Below are 18,739 nucleotides of genomic sequence, written 5' to 3'. Positions count from 1 at the left end.
CGGAGATGGGAGGCTGGGAGGTGAAGGGGAAACTTGGGGGCAAAGAAAGGGAAAGGGGAACCAATGGAACAAGGACGCAGGGGTGTTGGGGGAAACGAGAGGGGTAGGGTGACAGGGAAGGGTCTTAGGGGGACAAAGTGTGTGTGTGTGGAACACAAGGAGCCTCACGGAGGGAGAGAAAGGGATAGTGGGTGTGAGATGGATGGAAAGACAGGAAAGAGGAAGGAAATGTGAAGGGGAAATGAAGGGTTGGGGGAACGGGAGGGACGCGAAGTAGAGGAACAGGAGACACCGGGGCACGAATGGTGCGAGTCCAGCAGCGGGAGGGGGTTGCGGGGGGTGAGTGGTGGGTGGCGAAGGACCGGGCACCGGGGTCTGGGGAGGTGTCCTGGCGGGGTCAGAAGGAAGCTGCAGGTCGGGGCAGGGTTCAGGGGACCAGAGGACCGAGTGGGGTGCGTGGGGGAGAAAGTGAAGGAGAGCTGGTGTGAGATGAAAGGGGGGAGAGGCTGGGCACTCGGTGGAGGAGGTGGGAGAGGGCAGGGCATGGACAGCAGGACTTTCTCCAGGAACTGGGAGCACCGTTACCCTCTTCTGTCCTCGCTTCCTCGGGACCAAGTGCAGGAAAAAGAGAAAAAGTGCCCAATGAGAGGAGGATGTCTCCAGAGCATTAAATTGTTGTGCGAGCGGGAAGGGGCGTTAAGAGAATCGGTGACTTTGGGGAGCGGTGTGGTCAGAAAAATAGGAGACCTTTACTACCATCTCCTGAAAGCAACACTTAATTGTTAAATTCTTGGGCTTGAATGTTTAAGAACTTCGCAGCTGAGGAGTCTGCCTGGGTCCCTGTATTTTTTGCTCTGGTTTTAATTATGAGTTGCTCAACGAATCACAACAAGCAGCATCTTCCCCCCCCCACTCCCACCCCCGCCCCCGTTATTTTCATTTGATTCAGTTTTTTTTCTGATCTGGGCTGGGAGCTGTCCTTCCACCTTTTGTACTGGAAGACTTTGTGTTCAGGTAACAAGTTCTCTAACTTCCTATAAACTGAAGAGGAAATCAAAGCTGGTTTTAAGCTGCCAACCAAGTGACCTAAACACCCTTTTCCTTGTTAAATAGCTGCGGTTAATTAAGTGCCCGAAGGATCTTAACTTTTGGTCGTCTGGGTGATGCTTGTGGCTTCTCCAAGGAGCTCACTTAAGCGTCTTTCAAATGAATTCTTACAGCTTATTTTACCATGAATCTCAGATTATTGGGGGCTAGTGCGATGGTCATAAGTGTTATTTGATTATTTGTATGTTTTAGGGATAATTTATTATTTTTTTAAAAAGAATAATTGGGTATAGAGCGCTCTTCAAATCAAGTAGTAGGCAAAGCTGTGTGGTTGGCTGGCTGGCTCCGGCCTCTTTGACAGGAATTGAGTGGTCTGAAAGCTCCCCGGCCTTATGATGTCTGGGCTGAGGGAAGTTTGAGCTGCAAGTTCTTGGCAGTCAGTCTTGAGTGGGACTTTTTCTTTTCTGAGGAAGCAGATTTTAAATGTCACGTCTCAAGTATATTTCTGAGAGATTTGGTTGGAGCTGTTACAGCAGCTGAAGGGCGTTAATTTTGTTGCTGGTACTCATCTCAAAACCTAGAGTAACCTTCTTCCATTGTTGAATGCATGCTGCAGTCCAGTTGGTAAAGGACAGTTTCTGACCGGTTGAGTGGGTAGTCTTTTGTCCATTCTTTGCTTGACGCTCCCAGAAGCAGTCTCCTGCTTTGACAGTGAGTGAGTCGCTTGGATGCTATTTCTGTTAAGCTCCTTGGATGACCTTTGCTTGTTTATAATAGTTTAATTAGTTTTCCCCTTTTTGCCTTAATTTTTGCCCCATATTTCCTGTAAGGGTGACTACTTCCTTTTAAAATAGTAGCTTTTAAAAATTACTTTTCATTCTGAAGGAGTAGAATTCTTTTTGTGTTGATTTTTTTTTTTTTAATGATTGCAATTCAGTTCAATGGAGGGCCGCAACTATTAAGGCATGAAAAACAGTGTCCTGACACTGTTTGGAACAGGTGGTAGACAGTTAAACGGGGTGAATCTCATGAATAATCTTAGTCTTTGTATTTTCTGTGGGGTGGATGTGGTAAAAAGAGACTATGAGCTGTGTCTTCACTTGACATGGAGGAGGGGGAAATCTTCCGTGCCTCCACTTACCCTCCCTCCCCCAGAGCCCCAACAGGAAGTGGTAGCACACTGCCTTCAAACAGTAGAAGAGTTTATATACCTTAAACCCAGTGCTTCGCAATTGAAATGAAGTTAGAAAGCTACGGTGAATGTTAATACCATCGTAGTAAAAATCTCCACAAACATAGGTTTGGAGTGTCCACGTTGCTAGTAACAAAATCCCACTACTCCCGTGGTTCTCAGCCTTCTGGCCCTTTAAATACAGTTCCTCATGTTGTGACCCAACATAAAATTATTTTCGTTGCTACTTCATAACTGTAATGTTGCTACTGTTATGAATCGTAATGTAAATATCTGATATGCAGGATGGTCTTAAGTGACCCCTGTGAAAGGGTCGTTCAACCGCCAAAGGGGTCGCGACCCACAGGTTGAGAACCGCCGCACTACTCCCTCAATACCCCCATCCCATTCCCAGGTGATAGGAAGTTGTTGAAGTGAGAGCTGGTGGTTTATCTCCTCCCAGTCATAGTTATTTCTTGAAGTTCCTAGGTGTGTAAGTTCCTGGGTATTGGAACTGGGTTTTGACAAGGTCTGCCACAGCATTGCTGACAAACCTTGATAAGGTCTATGTGACAGGAAAGACGCATTTCTTAACGCCTGGGGTCTGTGTGTGTGTGTGTGTGTGTGTGTGGTTTGGTAGATATGTATACCTTGTGCCTGTTTCTTCTAATGAGAGGACATTTTAAGACTTAGTTTTGGTTTGTCAAAGTTTAAGTAGTTTTAAAAAGGGCCTCTGGCCATCTTTAAACACTTTTCATGTGGCGTCTGCCATCATGAGAGGAAGGCGACAATTAGTCATTTTCAGAGCAGATACAGTTGTCGCCCAGATGCTTTTCCTTACTTCTCTAAGGTGTGGCTGTTCTCTCAGATATCCTGGCTCCCCTCATTTCCTTTTTGCTCTTTGGGTGGTGGAGGGGTACGTTTTCTTCCAACGGACTTATTGGGACTCTTCCAGTATATCAGTCAGATAATATTTGTCAATTATTGAGTAAGATTGTTTTATCCATTTGAAATAATAGGCCCAGTGCTAGCCTTTCAGTTCCAATATTTGAGAACTGAAAAAAGTTTTTTAATTGGCTTCCCAAACCTCTTACATAATCATAATTAATGCTTAATTCAATGTCTATAAAATGTAACATTAAGACAACCAGGAAACAGCTATACAGTTAGCTACGTGTTATATTTCCTCTGGGCTGTGGGTGCATTTTAATATTGATAGGAGGGCACATTGACATGTTGGAATGACCTGTACTGAATAAGGTGCTGGTAGAAGAAAAAGAAAAGCAGATCCTGTTCTCTAACAAGACAATCTAAGCTTCTTCCCTTTGCTGTCTTTCCCCTGGCCTGCCCCCCTTCCACCCGCTCTCCCCCCGCCCCGTCTTCCGGTTAGGGTATTTCCTGAGTGGTTTCATTTTAGTATAGTCATAGTTTGACAGCAGAAAGAGTCTTAGAGATGATCTTTATGCCCCTGCCCCAATTTTATAAATAAGAAAACTAAGGTTAAGTTGACATTGTCAAGATCACAGCGGGTTGTCACAGAGACTCCAGCGCACTCCAAATCCAAGTCTGTGTCGCTTTTCACAATCAGGCTGCTGCTATATCTAATCAGCATGACCATCTCCACAAATTTGTCACCACCTTTTCTAGGAAGAAATTAGATTTTGCCCGTATGCTTTATGTGGAGAAAGTTCAATGTTCCCACGTTGATGAGCCAAATCTGTTCCGGGAAATAGTGAATGCTCATACAGTGGTTCAGAGTGCTGCAGCAGGGGATGCAGGGACAGCTCAGCACCTGAAGCTGTCCTTTGCTCTCTGTGGTTTCAGGTTAGGAGATCAAAGGGCACCCTGTCATTAAAATTCCTTTCCTGTGCAAAATAACTAATGCAATCATATTAATAAGGGGACGATGGCAGTTGTTGCAGCCTTCTCTCACCAGAGCACTTTTAGATGTTTTCTTTGGTAACATTGCTTTTTTTTTCTCTTCTTGGATTCAGTTTCCTCAAAATAAGGGGTTGACAAACTGTTGCCCATAGGCCAATGTGGCCTGCAGCCTGTTTTTTTGGCAGTCCAATGTAACAATGGTTTTTTACAGTATTAAAGGGTTATTAAAAAAATCAAACAAAACAAAGAATATGCAAGAGACCATATGTGTCCCACAAAGCTTAAAAATATTTACTCTTTCTTTATATAAAAAGTTTGCTGACCCCGACTTTATTAAAAACTGTTTTTCGTTGGTAGCAATTCAAAGCTTTTATCAAGACTTATTGACTGAGAAACAAACTTTGTCATGTTTACATTTTTAGCCAAGATGATATCAACATTTGGCTGAGCGTAATCCAGATATGTAGAGCAAGTTGATTTTAATTTTCATAGTTGTTTTCATTCGTTTCATCCTTGCAAACAAAAATATGCAGGGAACATTCAACTTCAAATTGAACATTTTGTACATGAAGCCTTATTTTAATGTCATGTGTTCTTTCAAAGCTGTCAGTAGACTTCCTATCTATTTCAGAACATGTAGAATTTAATACTTGGTAGTAAAGGGTTAAACTCATCTCCTCCGTTTGTGTTCTAGCATATGAAAAAAGCCCCTCAACAGATTAAGGAGGAGAGCAGGGAAACTGAGTCCTGGCTACAGATACTGATGTGTCTTAAACATAAGTGTGCTTTAACGAAGAACTTGGCCAGCTGTTCTGCATGGCAGCAAATCAGGGAGGAGATTCTCTTGGCAACAGCACCAAGATTGTTTGGATCCACTGAGAAAAGCTGGAGGGAAATTGGTTTGCATCTTGTTTTAGAGGGAGATAAGTCTAATCTGTGAAGATAAGGCAAACCAAGGAATAAAATAGCAGTTAGTTTTTGAACTGAATCTGATAACTGAATCTGAACAGAACTGTGGAATCAGAAACGGAAGGCCAGGATGCTGCTGGCAAGGCCTGAAGCCGGTTCTGTTTAGGTCTGACCGCCTGCACACGGAGCCGGCCTGGGGACCAGCTCTCTTGCGTGTGTTAGAATTGCTGCTTGGAAGAATTTTGTAGGAAGTAGTTTTTCATAGTAGATTGGGAAGAATATTGTAGTGGGATGAGGTAGTAGATTTAGGTGAGTAATAATATTGTGGAAGATAACACTGTGGACCTTCTGACATGTAAGTAGCCAATGAAGTGGACTTGTTCATGTTCGGTGTTAGGGAAAGGGCATGGCACGTTAAGAAGAGCAGTGGGTCTGGAGTCAGATCTGGGTTCATGTCCTGACATCTGACTTTCCTAGTTTTCTGGCCTTTAGTGAATCAGTTGTCCTTCTCGGGCCTTAGTTTTTTCATCTATACTAGAGTGTAATAATACAGTACCAATTTTTCAGGGTTACTGTGAATCAAATCTTATTCATCTCTTAAATCTCCAATGCCTGTATTAAATGACCACTCAATTGGACAGATGAATGACTGGATGGATGAATTGTGAAAGCACTGTATAAGTTGTAAAGCATTGCTTGGATTTTAGTTTTCTTCTTTCATAGTTGTAGATGATTAGATGATGTCTGCGATAAGATTAAAAGTGCTTACTATGCATTCTTTACACAAGAATGGTATTTACCCCAGGATAAAATGTTGTATAGCCTTCTATGATCAGTTTTGAAGGGATGTTTTAAAATATGCAAGATATTTCACTTATCTTTCAGACTCTATAATAAGCTGTTTAACACCATGCTTCCAACCCCCCACTAACATAAATACCAGAGAAAATGAGTGAAATCACTGGGTTTGCTTTTGAAGAGCCATTTCAGCTTTGTCTCTGCCCATTAGATTCAAACAATGCAACAGATGCCTGTTAACAGTTTTGTGCCCAGTTTTAATTAGCAGATGGAGCTCTGTTTGTGTCTGTGTTCTGCCCAGCACTCGTTTGAGTGACAGGATAGTGAGTGGATTGGAATTCAGTGTTTGTGTTGAATAAAGCCAAATTCTATTTTTAAAAAGATGAATATAAACCTTTATTATATAGAACCACTTGCACATCTCACTGGAATAGCATAGTGTCTGGACTAAAACTAATGTTTGCAGTTATGTTCTTTGCTCTTATTACAGGAAAACATTACCATTTTATTGTTAAAGTGAATGTTTTACTGTATCTCGACACCATCAGGAAGTGGCTGTCTTTGAAGATCCATTTCAATATTTTGGCATAGTATGTTGAGGAATATGCAGAGCCGGGCTGAAATAGGCTTTAGTATGACTGCCAGTACTGACGGGTTGTTAGGGGCCACCTGGAATGCTGTGTTGTATAGAATCCTGAGGTCCTGTCTGAGCTCAGCAAGGTTGAAGGCGGTCATGGATTCCTGATGCCTGCCATGGCAGTGGAGGGAGAGAGTGGGTGGCAGTGTCATACACCTATGCTGTCTGTTTTCTAAAGTGAGTAGGTAGCTATCCAATGCATGGTGTCTAAATTTCAATATTAAAAGTATTACTGGTGGCCCTGGCCAGGTGTCTCAGTTGGTTGGAGCATCATCCAGTACATCAAAATGTTGTGGGTTCGATTCCTGGTCAGGGCACATACGTAGGTTGTAGTCAAGGTGTGAACTGGAGGCAACTGATTGATGTTACTCTCTCACACCGTGTTTCTCTCTCTCCCTTCCTCTCGCTAAAACAACAACAACAAAATCTCGGGTGAGAATTAAAAAAAATATATATATATATATATATACATATATATATATGTATATATATATATTACTGGGGAATGATTATTACCTGTATTGTGTCTGGAGATGTGTCCTTTTCTCCTTTTCCTACTGAACATAGGAAAGACCCAAAATTTGTATCTTTTGGACTTGTCTTATTTTGATTTGAATTAATAAGAACTTTAAAGGAAGTGGATGCCTGATTGTCTGTAGAAGAAGAAATAAGCCTGCTTTTTGTTGTATTTTGTGTAACGTAGTTACTCAGGACTTCCTTTGGGAGGCCACAGACAGTGGTAGAAACAATTCGGAAACAGACTCCGAAGCAGCCTGTTTCTTGGCTGTGATGAAGTATTTGCTTGCAGCCCTACCTGTAGCATTCAGCAGTAGTTTAATAAGTCACCTGTTGCTGGACATAGAAGATGCTAAAGCTCTGCATGTCCTTAATGTTCATCAAATATAGGCTTGCCATCACTGAGATAGACTGGATGACAGCATTGTAGAATTTCAAAGCACTTTGCAAAAGCTGGGTGAGGATGGACTCTCACTTCATCATGATATAAACAGCCCACAAAGCAGTTAAGCAATGTGTGTAGTGTTGCACAGCTTTCTGTTGGCAAAGCTTGGACTGACGTGACTTCCCCCACATCACACTATAATTTTGCCTGTTTTGGCAAAGAACTTGGCAATAATTATTTGAACAACTCATAGATATTTTCCTGATGTATAAAGTGGTAGAACAATCTCTAAAATATGTGATCAGGTTTTAACATGAAATATAGGTGGTCTATTTAAAAGTTGAATTTTAAGAGTTTTTTTCTTAGGACCCTATGCAATATTTATTTATCTGGAATAGGTGTTGCGGAATATTTTAATGTCATACACACTGACAAGGAAAAAACTCTGAGATGCGCTTGATTAAGTTACAGTGGGCCAAAGAGTGAGAGAAAGACAGAGCAGTTAGCTGTTCATAGCTGTGGCCAGCTAGCAAGACTGCTCACATTTCTGCGTGTATGTTGGAACTTTGAATTAACTTCCAGGTGGCTATTATCTAAAGAGAAGATAGCCAGATGCCATCAAACCCTGGAGCCTTCCTTCGCATCTTGTTTACACATGAGCTTTTCAGACTGTTGCCCATAACCAATCCAGAGGAGCACTTCTCCCAGAACCAGCCCTGCTTTGCCTTCTCCCACCCCCTTTATCTACAGCCAGTGTAAGTTCTGTCACAACAACTTACATCTTTCTTCCCCTACATCATGTATGAAAAGGCTGGCCAACTCCAGGATGGCCAACATGTTGTCTTTTCCACCTGGTGCTGCTGGTGGTGGTTTAGACTTTATACCCCGAGACCCGATCCTTTTTTTCTTGCTAGAAATGGCCCAATAAGCTCTTTCTTTGAAAAAGACTTTCAGCCATGGAAGTTGAAATTTTTAACAACAAAATACACAAAATCCATTACAAAAAAGGGCTTGTGTTCTGAGATGTCAGTGACTAACCCTACTGTAATTTGTAAGTTGCTTATGAATTTGGATGGAGTAGCTGTTTATAGTTTTCAATAACGAATATTTAACTTTTTTTTTCTTCTTAAGGTCTCTGAATAAAATCTTGAGATGGCTTAGAAAACAATTTTTCCATTTTTTGAATGACCCCGACCACTTTCTCATTCCACTCTCTTCATTAACACCTCACCCATACCGGGACTTGAGGAGAGGGAATTGGATTGGAAAGAGAATAATGAAAACAACATTCTCCTCTCCTCTCCTATTGATTTCTTTGTCTACTTGTTCAGTCTCTTGCTTTCGCTTTTGTTGGCAGTTGGAGTGAACTCTTGTGTTTAGAAACTTGTGCGTAATGTAGTTTGAGAATTAATAATGATTTCTGACTGTATTGCTCTCTTATATTGTTTAGAACTAGAAGATTAAAAACTGGTACTGGTACTTGTCTCAGGCACCACCAGTAGCAAATGGTGACGTATTGATAAGGGTGCCATTCACAAACAAAATAATTTGAGTGAGTGCATTTTCCATTTTCTCTACTTACTATTGTTTTGAAGATTTCCAGTCCTTATAGAAGCATGAAAAATTCATGGGACAATCCAACTAATTTCTTTCACTTCCACAAAATTCTGTTATAATTAAAATTAAAAACATGCATATGTAATATAGTCAGAGGTGTGTATCATGGCTCTTTAGACTTTAATTTTAAATGTATGTCGTGATCTCATTATATGATTTACCTCATTTTTAAATTCAAATTATCTCGTTATTATTGCAAAACAGAATATATAGTACTCTGAAAAACGCGTGCGTGCTTCCAGGCACTCACGGCACAAGCCCCTCCCAAGGACATTAAGCTAGGCCTGTTTTCTCATCATGCAGGCAGTGCAGGCTTCAAGCCCAGCCTGTGTTGATCTTGTCAGTTAAACTTTTTGTAGTTCTGTTATTGGACAGGGGTCTTGGCCCTAAGTGGGTCTGCCTAGGGTCAGTCTGTAGTGTGAGGGTTCTTGACTTCGAGCAGAAAGATTTCACAACATAAGTCCCGGTGACTGTGAGGGTATTTTTATTAAAGCTGGGGACAGTGAAACAAAGAAGGGCTTAGCATAGGAGCAACAGGAGAGCTTAGACTGGGCTGCCTTAGCTCTCTGGGAAGTCAGAGAAAGGGAGCCTTGGGGACAGGGTCAGGGGGTTAGCCTGGGACAAGCTGCCACAGCCCATTGCTCCCCTGGTTGCAAGTTTTGTGGGTTCCCTTAGAGTTAGGAGATGCATGCCTGTGGGGGACGAAGTCGGGGAAGCAGAGAGAGCAGAGAAAGCCGCAGACATGCTTCTCAGAGGGAGAGCGGGTCATGGGTCTTTTGTTTTGAGGGTTGTTATCTATCTCTTGCAGGCAGAGACTGTAGGGGAGGTCTCAAGGGAGAGTTTCAGTAGAATATTCATCAGTTTTCCAGGTGTGCTCTTTCAGGGTCACGGACTTTAATGATTGCTCAGTGCCAGGGCAGGGGGTCATTAGTCACTGCAGCTGATCCTGGCCTTGCCCACCTGGTTTTGCTGCTTTTCCGGGCCTGGAGCTGAAATACAACTGAGGCCTAGATGTTATCTCCAGGAGGCGACCTTCTTCATCTGCTGTAAACTGCTCAGCCAGGTTGTTCAGCTGTCTCAGTTTCCCCATTCCACATGGTCAAGGAATTTTCCTAGCTTCTCACTACCCTGTCTCAGTACTAAAGAAACCGCTTAATGTTTTAGAATCCTGTCCTTTAAAAATGCCTCGTTTCAATAATAAAGCTAAATGTCATCAGAAAAATAAGGACTTGAAAGTTGGGAAAATATTACGTCAAAGGAGAAATATAAAGTATTTTCAAATTATCTCATTTTCTTCATATACAGTATGGTGAAATAGATGAAAAATAACCTAAAATAATAGGAAGCCTTTTGCTGCTTAGGTATGCTGATGCTAAACTTCCATTTGACAGATGAGGGGCCGGAGGTTCAGAGAACTGTGTGCCTGGGTCACACAGGGCCTGGCCTGGAGCATTAGTTTTCTGAATACTAGTCTCTTTCTCTTATTCCTCATCTGCCTTCAGCTCTCTTGCTATGAAAAGACATTGATGATATAGCATAAAATCTGGACATAGTCAACATTTTGTGGGGGAAGAGTCAGAGATTGAAGTAGGAGATACAAGGTCCAAGTACATCTCCGCCTTTGAGTAACCATTTGCTTTGGCCAAGTCTTTAATCCTCTCATGGCCTTTTTTTTTTTTTTTGCCTTTGTTGTTTTAATTGATAAAAAGCAGAGGCTGGGGAGGGCGCTTCAGTGATTTGTTAGTAGGCTAACAGTGATTTGTCCACTAGGTCACTGACTTCACTCATTCAATGAGCAACATTATTAGTCTTCGTTTGCCTTTGTTGTTTTAATTGATAAAAAGCAGAGGCTGGGGAGGGCGCTTCAGTGATTTGTTAGTAGGCTAACAGTGATTTGTCCACTAGGTCACTGACTTCACTCATTCAATGAGCAACATTATTTAGTCTTCGAGAGGGGAAAGAGAAACAAGTATCAAGGCAGTTTGAATACAGTGATGAAAAGGGCCACAAGTGGATAAATAGAAAATGTTATGAAAGTAGAGAGAAGAGATAGAGGAAAGCTTCTAGGAAGAAATGACACCTAATCTAAAATCAGAACGCGACGTAATCAGTTGGGTAAATGGGCCAGCCAGTACAGCCTTGGGAAGAATTTGGAGAAATCCTGTGTGGCTACGGCCTCCAGGGAGGTGGGGTATGTAACAAGGGTAAGGGTGAAGGGTAGCAGAGCGCAGATTGTGGAGGGATGTGAAACCTGTTCAGGGTCTGGACTTGTATCCTGAGAGCGGGATTTTACACCCAGAGACCAGTTAGGAGATTAGCAGGCTATCTCAGTGGCCTCTTCCCTTCACTGGGACCTTTGCTGTTTACAAAGTACTTTCATTTGCATCACTATTTAAACCTCTCATAATCCTGTCCACGGACAGAGATTAGTATCTCCATGTTCTAGACAAGGAAGCTGAGGTTCTGAGAGGGTCATTGATTTGACCAAGTAAATAGGTAGAGGAGCCATGACTCGAGCCTCGCACTTCAGTTCTGGACCACAGTCTGTCCGCAACAACCTGCCCCTCTCAGAATGGTCAGGAGTTTTCCGTGGGACTCAGTGCACTGGCACTTAGCCTGTGGTAGCGGTCACTTCCAGTGGTCTGTGAGAACTGTGTAAACTGACCAGCGAACTCTTGAGAAGTGTGTTGAGTGGAAAGATGAAGTCAGCCTCTTCCTAGGCGGGCCCCAGGAACAGCTATTGCAAACGTGCATCACATTCCTGTCAGCCCTAGGAGGTCAGTGGACTGGACTTGTGGTTTTGGGTTGTCCCCTGACCTCTAACCCAGTCCCTTAGGAAGCAATCAAATATGTGCACAGCAGAATGTGGGCAGGAGGCAACAGCATTTAATTATGAATCCAGCTCTTTTGCGTAAAGGAAACTAATTATATCAGAAATCTCAGCACTGCCTCTCCGCATGGGGCCGTTGGCTTGTTAAGCTTGTATGCTGTTGGCCTTAGACTGTAACATCACTAGGAACAGCAACTATAATTGGGAGCCTTTTTCCTTTGACAAATTAGGCTTAAACCTCATGTCAGCCTGTCCTTTCCTTTTTTTCAGGGTGAAATTGTCTCTGCTCTGGGTTTTGTTTGGAAAGTCCTGGTTGGCAGAATTTTCCTCACAGTGCATTATAGACCAGACTAACATCCATTTGCTAACCCTGGGTCTCCAGAATGGTGCAGTGAGCCAGAAAGCAGAAAGGCCCAAGCAGCTGAATTTGATATAATAAAGTCCATCTTCTAAAATTCATGAACTTGTCAAAGAGGGGAGCCCCTGGGTCCTCACTTAGCTGTTGCAATTTTTTTTGAAATCTATATAATTTTTTCTTTTTACAAAATAGCCATTGACATGCAATAAACATTAATATTTTAAGAAAGATGATTTTAAATATAGTACTATTACATGCAATATACATTCATATTTTAAGAAAAAAAGATTTTAAATATAATATTACCAATACTGTATTAACCTAGTATAATATTATAAAAGTTGTAGGAAATATTAAAAATCTGCAAATAACAGGATTACTTCTATTACACTCTAAAATATTTTTTTCCTCTGGCTCTATTTTTGTTCATTAGTTTATGTTGTTCATTATATTCCACAAATGAGTGAGATCACGTGATACTTAACTTTCTTTGACTGGCTGATTTCACTTAGCATGATGCTCTCCAGGTCCATCCATGCTGTTGCAACTGGTAGGAGTTTCTTCAGCTGTTGCATTCTTATTTTTAAAATATATTTTATTGATTTCTTACAGAGAGGATGAGAGAGGGATAGAGAGTTAGAAACATTGATGAGAAGGAAACATGGATCAGCTGCCTCCTGCACACCCCCTACTGGGGATGTGTCCGCAACCAAGGTACATGCCCTTGACCGGAATTGACCCTGGGACCCTTTAGTCCGCAGGCCAATGCTCTATCCACTGAGCCAAACCGATTAGGGCCAGCTGTTGCATTCTTGATGTGTACAGTGGTCATTGGTTTCTCTGAGCCCTGAAACGATTAGGAGCAAGGCTGAGGCCTTCCTAGAGGCAGGCCACCAACATGGGCGAGGAAAGCATAGTGGTGCGCCCCTCAGAGATGGCATTTGTTACAGGACTTTGCGCACAGTAGCGAACTTCCTGGGCTTCCATTTCTTCATGAGCAAAAGGGACTGCTGTGCCAGGTTCACTCAAAAGTCTCTTCCAAAACTCGGCTCATAAATGATTACCTGTGACTCCCTGACGAAATAGAAAAGTAGAAATAACTCCAAATAGCATCGTATGGATAAAATCACCTGGATTTTTGAGACAGAAACTCTTAAATTTGAATCCTGAGTCTGCTACTTCCTATTTGAGAGCCTTGGTCAAATTAACCAATTTTCCTTATTGACAAAGGAAGGATAGTAACTCCCTTGCCAGATTTTTGTTTCATTTTGTTTTTGAGAATGAACAAATTATTGTTTGTATAACATCTTTGGCACATGGGAGACCCCCAAAACATGCATGTGCGTGTGAACGGGTGTGAGGGAATTACTCAGTCCCAGTTCACTCAGGGTAGGCCCCGGACACTTTATTGTTGTAACACTTGCTTTCAATGATAAGAGCTGACATTTATCGACTGCGTACTGTACACCAGGTACAGTTCTAGGCATTTTACATGAATTAACATTTTCTTTATGGATTGGCTCCTTTAATTCTCACAACAACCTCTTAGGTGCATTCTGTTGTTATTTCTGTTTTCCAAATGCGGTAATTGGGGCACAGAATGGTTACCTTCTCAAGGTCACACAGCTGGTAAGTGGTGGAACCAGCTCAGGTTTGTACCCAGGCACTTTGGTTGTAGAGTCTGTGTTTTTAACCACTGTGCCTTTCTGTCGTAAGTGACTTGGAAATATTTACAACAAAAGATGGGTTATCGTTAAGGAGGTGGTGCTGCAAGGTGAACAGTGATACTACTCCTTGTCAGCTGGTGATGTCAATTCTTTTAATCTCCCTGGCCCCATCCCCCTCTTCTGCGGAGGACTGTTGCCCAGCGGACTGTAGTAAAGCATTTCGCGCAAGGCCTAGCACACAGGCTCAATAAAGGGTGAAGGGTTTCATTTATTTCCAGGTAACTTGTTAGAACAAGTTTCATAAAAAATACCAACAGAAACATTTTGGTCACATAATGGGGTGTGCTTCAGTTTTTTTGAAAATTAGTTCTTCAAGTTTAGGACCATGTGCATTTTACAAAGCTAGAATGAGAAATATTTGTCTTTAAACTCATTCCCAGAGTGACGGTGACTGTCGCTGGCTGCCCTGGCGTAAGGAGGTGTCCAAGAGCAGCCCTTGACCTCCGGTGCATAATGTTAGTGTAATGTAAGGAGCAAGCTCTTCGCAGCCTTCCAGCTGCTGCAAACTCTCAGGGCATTTTTAATTCCTCCTTCGGGTAAGAACAAAACAATAGTGGAGAATGTCCTGTCTAGAAAAGACAAATGTTTCCATTAAAATACTCCAGTTGGATGTCTTCCGTTAGGGCCCTGAATTCTAAGTGCAGTGAGTCTCTGCAGGAAGGCTCCTGAATCTTAATGAGTTTGTTTGCATACATGAATTTGAACAATACATTAAATCTTGAAACACCAGACCCTGTTTTAATGGAGTAAATTACCCAACTTGAAAGTTAGTTAATAGGCTTTTCTTTACCTAATAATCAAGATGATGATACTTTAATCTCAAAAAGTCATTAATCATATTTTTATAATATTGATACATGCTATTAATTTTCTTTTTAGTCACAAAACTGTCTCACCAAGAGAATTAGAGAAATAAATGTAACAGTATAAGCATAGTGGTAAAAACATGCCCCCCCCCCACACACACTTTTAACACTTTTCCTTTTTGTGGTATGTAGTACATGATGATGATAATTACATGTACATGGAAGGCATAAATCTGAAATTGGGTTTGGACCAGGAAGATGAGTTGAGATGCTTTTCACTAGTTTAAAGTGTTTTTAAACATTTTTTTTAAAAAACATATATTACAAAGCTAGTATAAGAGGTGGCAGGGATGAGATCATGAAGGGTCTTAAAGGTCAGTGTGAGGAAGGTAGATTTTATTTGACACATTTGGTTTATAAATTTAAAAGCAGCAATGGTTTTAAGAAAGTTCATTTTGAGGTTGAATAGCACTGAAAAACCATCACGGAACTCTCTGGTCCAGTCCACTCCCTAAAACTATGTTGTATATAGAAAATATGCTGTTAAAAATGTTCAGATGGCCAGACTCTTGCCTTCTAATGAAGCATAAAGATTGTGATGGTGGGTCAGTTAATGCTCCAAGCAATGCAGCGTGCCCCACTGGTGGGGAGCACAGAAGCATCACGTTGGTGTGAACCTCTGGGGAACGGAGACCATGACTTGCTTCCTCAGAGCTCACTTACATGATGCTCAGGCACACTGTATCTGTTTGTGGAATAAATGAACTAACACCATATATTTTCTTCTGAGGAATGGAGTTTGGGCTCCTGCAATAGGGAAATCTCATCCATTAGCACGTACATAAGCTTCAAAGGATGTGTAATTATCACCTGTTATTGCTTAGGGTCTTTTTCTAGATGTGAGAGTGATGAAATCAAACTGTTTCTCTTTTACCCAGAGCATTTATAATAATAAATGCCCATTTATGCCCAGGCATAAATGCCCAATTTCTGGGACATGGAAGGCCCTCAGTAATAGTTGGTTGAATGAATGTACACTTGACAGCTGTTGGTACTCTCAAGTCCAGCTGTTTGGGTCTCACTCAAATCACAGCAAATGATTCCCCTCTGCATCTATTGTCCAGAAAAGACCACACAACCTTCTAACACCTTTCTTACTATCTGTCATTTCTGAGTATTTCACCTTCTCCCCAAGGAGGCAGTGCTGACCAGTTGGTTGATATTCTTAATGTGCTACCTTCCCACTGTCCCGGGACCCAGCTCTGGCAGTTGTCCCCTCCTATCCTCCATCTTCTGTCTTCTCTTCCTCTCCGGGCCTTTTCTTCTATTCTTTCAACTCTGTTGAAATTGTCCCCATTTAAATAAGGAGATCCCTTAAATTCACTGCTTCCTCAAGTCACTCATCTCCCCATCCCCTTTTCTTTGTTTTTTAATTTCTTTTTAAAAAAATATATTTTATTGATTTTTTTACAGAGAGGAAGGGAGAGGGATAGAGAGTTAGAAACATCCATGAGAGAGAAACAGGGATCAGCCGCCTCCTGCACACTCCCTACTGGGGATGTGCCTGCAACCAAGGTACATGCCCTTGACCGGAATCGAACCTGGGACCCTTCAGTCCACAGGCCGATGCTCTAACCACTGAGCCAAACTGGTCAGGGCTGTTTTTTAATTTCTTGAAAGACAAGTCTTGTCACCTGCACTTTTCTGCCATCTCATTATTCGTCAACCCCTTAAAAGTCTGCGCTGCCTGCTTCAATATTGCCCAGGTCATCCTGTCTTCACTGCACAGGCCAGTGGGCTTTCCTCCCTTCTCATCCCCCTCCCCCACCTCTCCTCTCCGCAGCATTTGTAACAATTTGTTACTTGCTCCTTGAAACTCATTCCCCACCAGCTTCCATTCCCCCATCAGAATTGTCTTCTCTGATTTACTTCCGGCTCTTCTAACCGTGCCTTCTGTTTCCCTTAGTAGTCTCATTTTGTCTTTTAATTGAAGTCATTTTCCAAGTATCTGACCTCGATTTTTTCCTCTTTTCTCTTTTAGACATTAGACACTTTAATACAATTTGTGATCACGCCAATCTGTGTGATTTGCTGCGTTAGTGTCTGTGTCTTCTGCCATATTGCAACTCCATGAGTGCAGGTACCAGATCTGGTCCCCATTGTATCCCTAGCACCTAGGACAGTGGTTCAGAAACCCCCAGGTGACGAAGGTAGCAAGCTTGATCCTCTGCAAGCCTCCCTCATATGACTCTCCAACTTTGTCTCATTATATTCCAGCCCTTCCCAAAATGAATTCATTCCTACCCTTATCTAGTACCATTTTTTGAGTTTTCATGTATCTGTTAACACTACTGATATATATATAATTTACCTAGGTTTAAAACCTGCAAGTCATCTTTGACTCTTTTTTTTCTCCTTAAATCCTACATATAATTTGTTGCCAAGTCCTTTCCATTCTTCCACCACCTCAACTCCTCTCCCCTAGTCTTTGCAGTATCCTCCTTGGTGGCCTGAGTACTTCCAGACTCACTTGGGCAGCGCCCCTCTCACTCTCCCTCATTCCAGTCTATACACTTTGATCAAATTAGTTGTAGAGCATAGCTCTGATTATACATCATAGTCATTCCTTACCACTCCCCTGAAAAGTCTTGTTTTTCACTGTGCCTAATTGAATATATCTTCCTCAGTCTACCATTCCAAACTCCCCACCATGGGGCTTCAGCTGTATTTCCTTCCGCTCCTTACAGAAGTCCTAGACGCTAACCCAGGGCCTCCTGAACAGGTGCCGGGCCAAGGTTTCGCCTGACCAGTGTAAGGTTACTAGCTGCCCTTTCATGAGAAGAAATGCCATTTTTACTTTTCTGAGATGATATGCTTCTCACATTTTTTGGAATTAAAATGCTTCTTATAAAGTGGTGGTGTTAATAGATGGTCAAGCCGAAACCGGTTTGGCTCAGTGGATAGAGCGTCGGCTTGCGGACTGAGTTCAATTCTGGTCAAGGGCATGTACCTGGGTTGCTGGCACATCCCCAGTAGGAGATGTGCAGGAGGCAGCTGATCGATGTTTCTCATTCATCGATGTTTCTAACTCTATCTCTCTCCCTTCCTCTCTGTTAAAAATCAATAAAATATATTTTTTAAAAAATAGATGGTCAATATTTATTTCACTGTCATTTGCAAAATTTAAGAAGTTGCCATAGAATTCTTGCTATTTTTTTCCTCAGAGGGTATTTCTAGCCTAGTTTTCTCCCTAGTAAATTTATGGAATACACAACTCCTAGCCTAGTATATGCCTTCTTTTAAATTCTTTTATTCTCCTCATCACAACCACTTTTTGTTTGTTTGTTTCTGGAAATTTTGCTAATTCACAAAATTTAAAAGTCTAGGGATCATTGCCCTACCCAGAATAATGGTTCCATGATCACACCTCACATTTGCCTGTTGACATCCTGCCTTTCCTCCCTAATGTCCCCAGATGTTACTTTCTTACGATGCCAGGTCAGAGTCTTCTCCTTGCCCCCTCCCTGTCAGAAGATGCTTTCTCTCTCCTCAGTGGCACTTTGAACCCTGCAGTACTTTGGACTTTCGCATGGTATTTCCCATGTTCTTCCTGCGTGAAAAGCGGAACTGTCTTCTTCCCTCCCCACCTATTCTATTCCATGATAACTTTTTTAGGACAAGGTTTATTTTATCTTTTGTGTTCTGTGCATTGCCAAACACTGTAATTGGAACCTATTTGGTACTCAAAAAATTGTCATTGAACTAAATTCCAGAATGATACTGATGAAATAATTTGATCAAATAAAGCTCTCATCTTTGGGGCAAAGAGTCTTTTAAAGGTACTCGTTTAGAAATGTTTTCATGATTCTGAAATTAGACTTATCATTGTTTACTCAAACGTGTTAAGAATGGTTGCCCATTTATCTTTTAAAGATAAAATAATCTTGGATTGCAATTCTAGATATTGGATTAAGGCCAACTGTGGTTGAGGTGGTTAAACTGAGAAATTACCTTTTTCATTTGAGATTCTCCTGTGAAACCTTTCTTGAAGTGATTT

General features: G+C 41.8%; 1 protein-coding gene across 1 annotated transcript in view; it reads left to right on the top strand.

Moving 5' to 3' along the window:
- RAB8B (RAB8B, member RAS oncogene family) overlaps window positions 1-18,739 on the top strand; it is a 61,218-nt gene that overhangs the window by 365 nt on the left and 42,114 nt on the right. The window lies entirely within an intron of this gene.

The sequence above is a fragment of the Myotis davidii genome, unplaced genomic scaffold (genome assembly GCF_000327345.1).
Source record: "Myotis davidii unplaced genomic scaffold, ASM32734v1 scaffold461, whole genome shotgun sequence".
In the NCBI taxonomy this organism is placed as follows: domain Eukaryota; kingdom Metazoa; phylum Chordata; class Mammalia; order Chiroptera; family Vespertilionidae; genus Myotis; species Myotis davidii.
The sequence above is the reverse complement of the archived record's forward strand: the minus strand, read 5'-3'. Positions and strand labels throughout refer to the sequence as shown.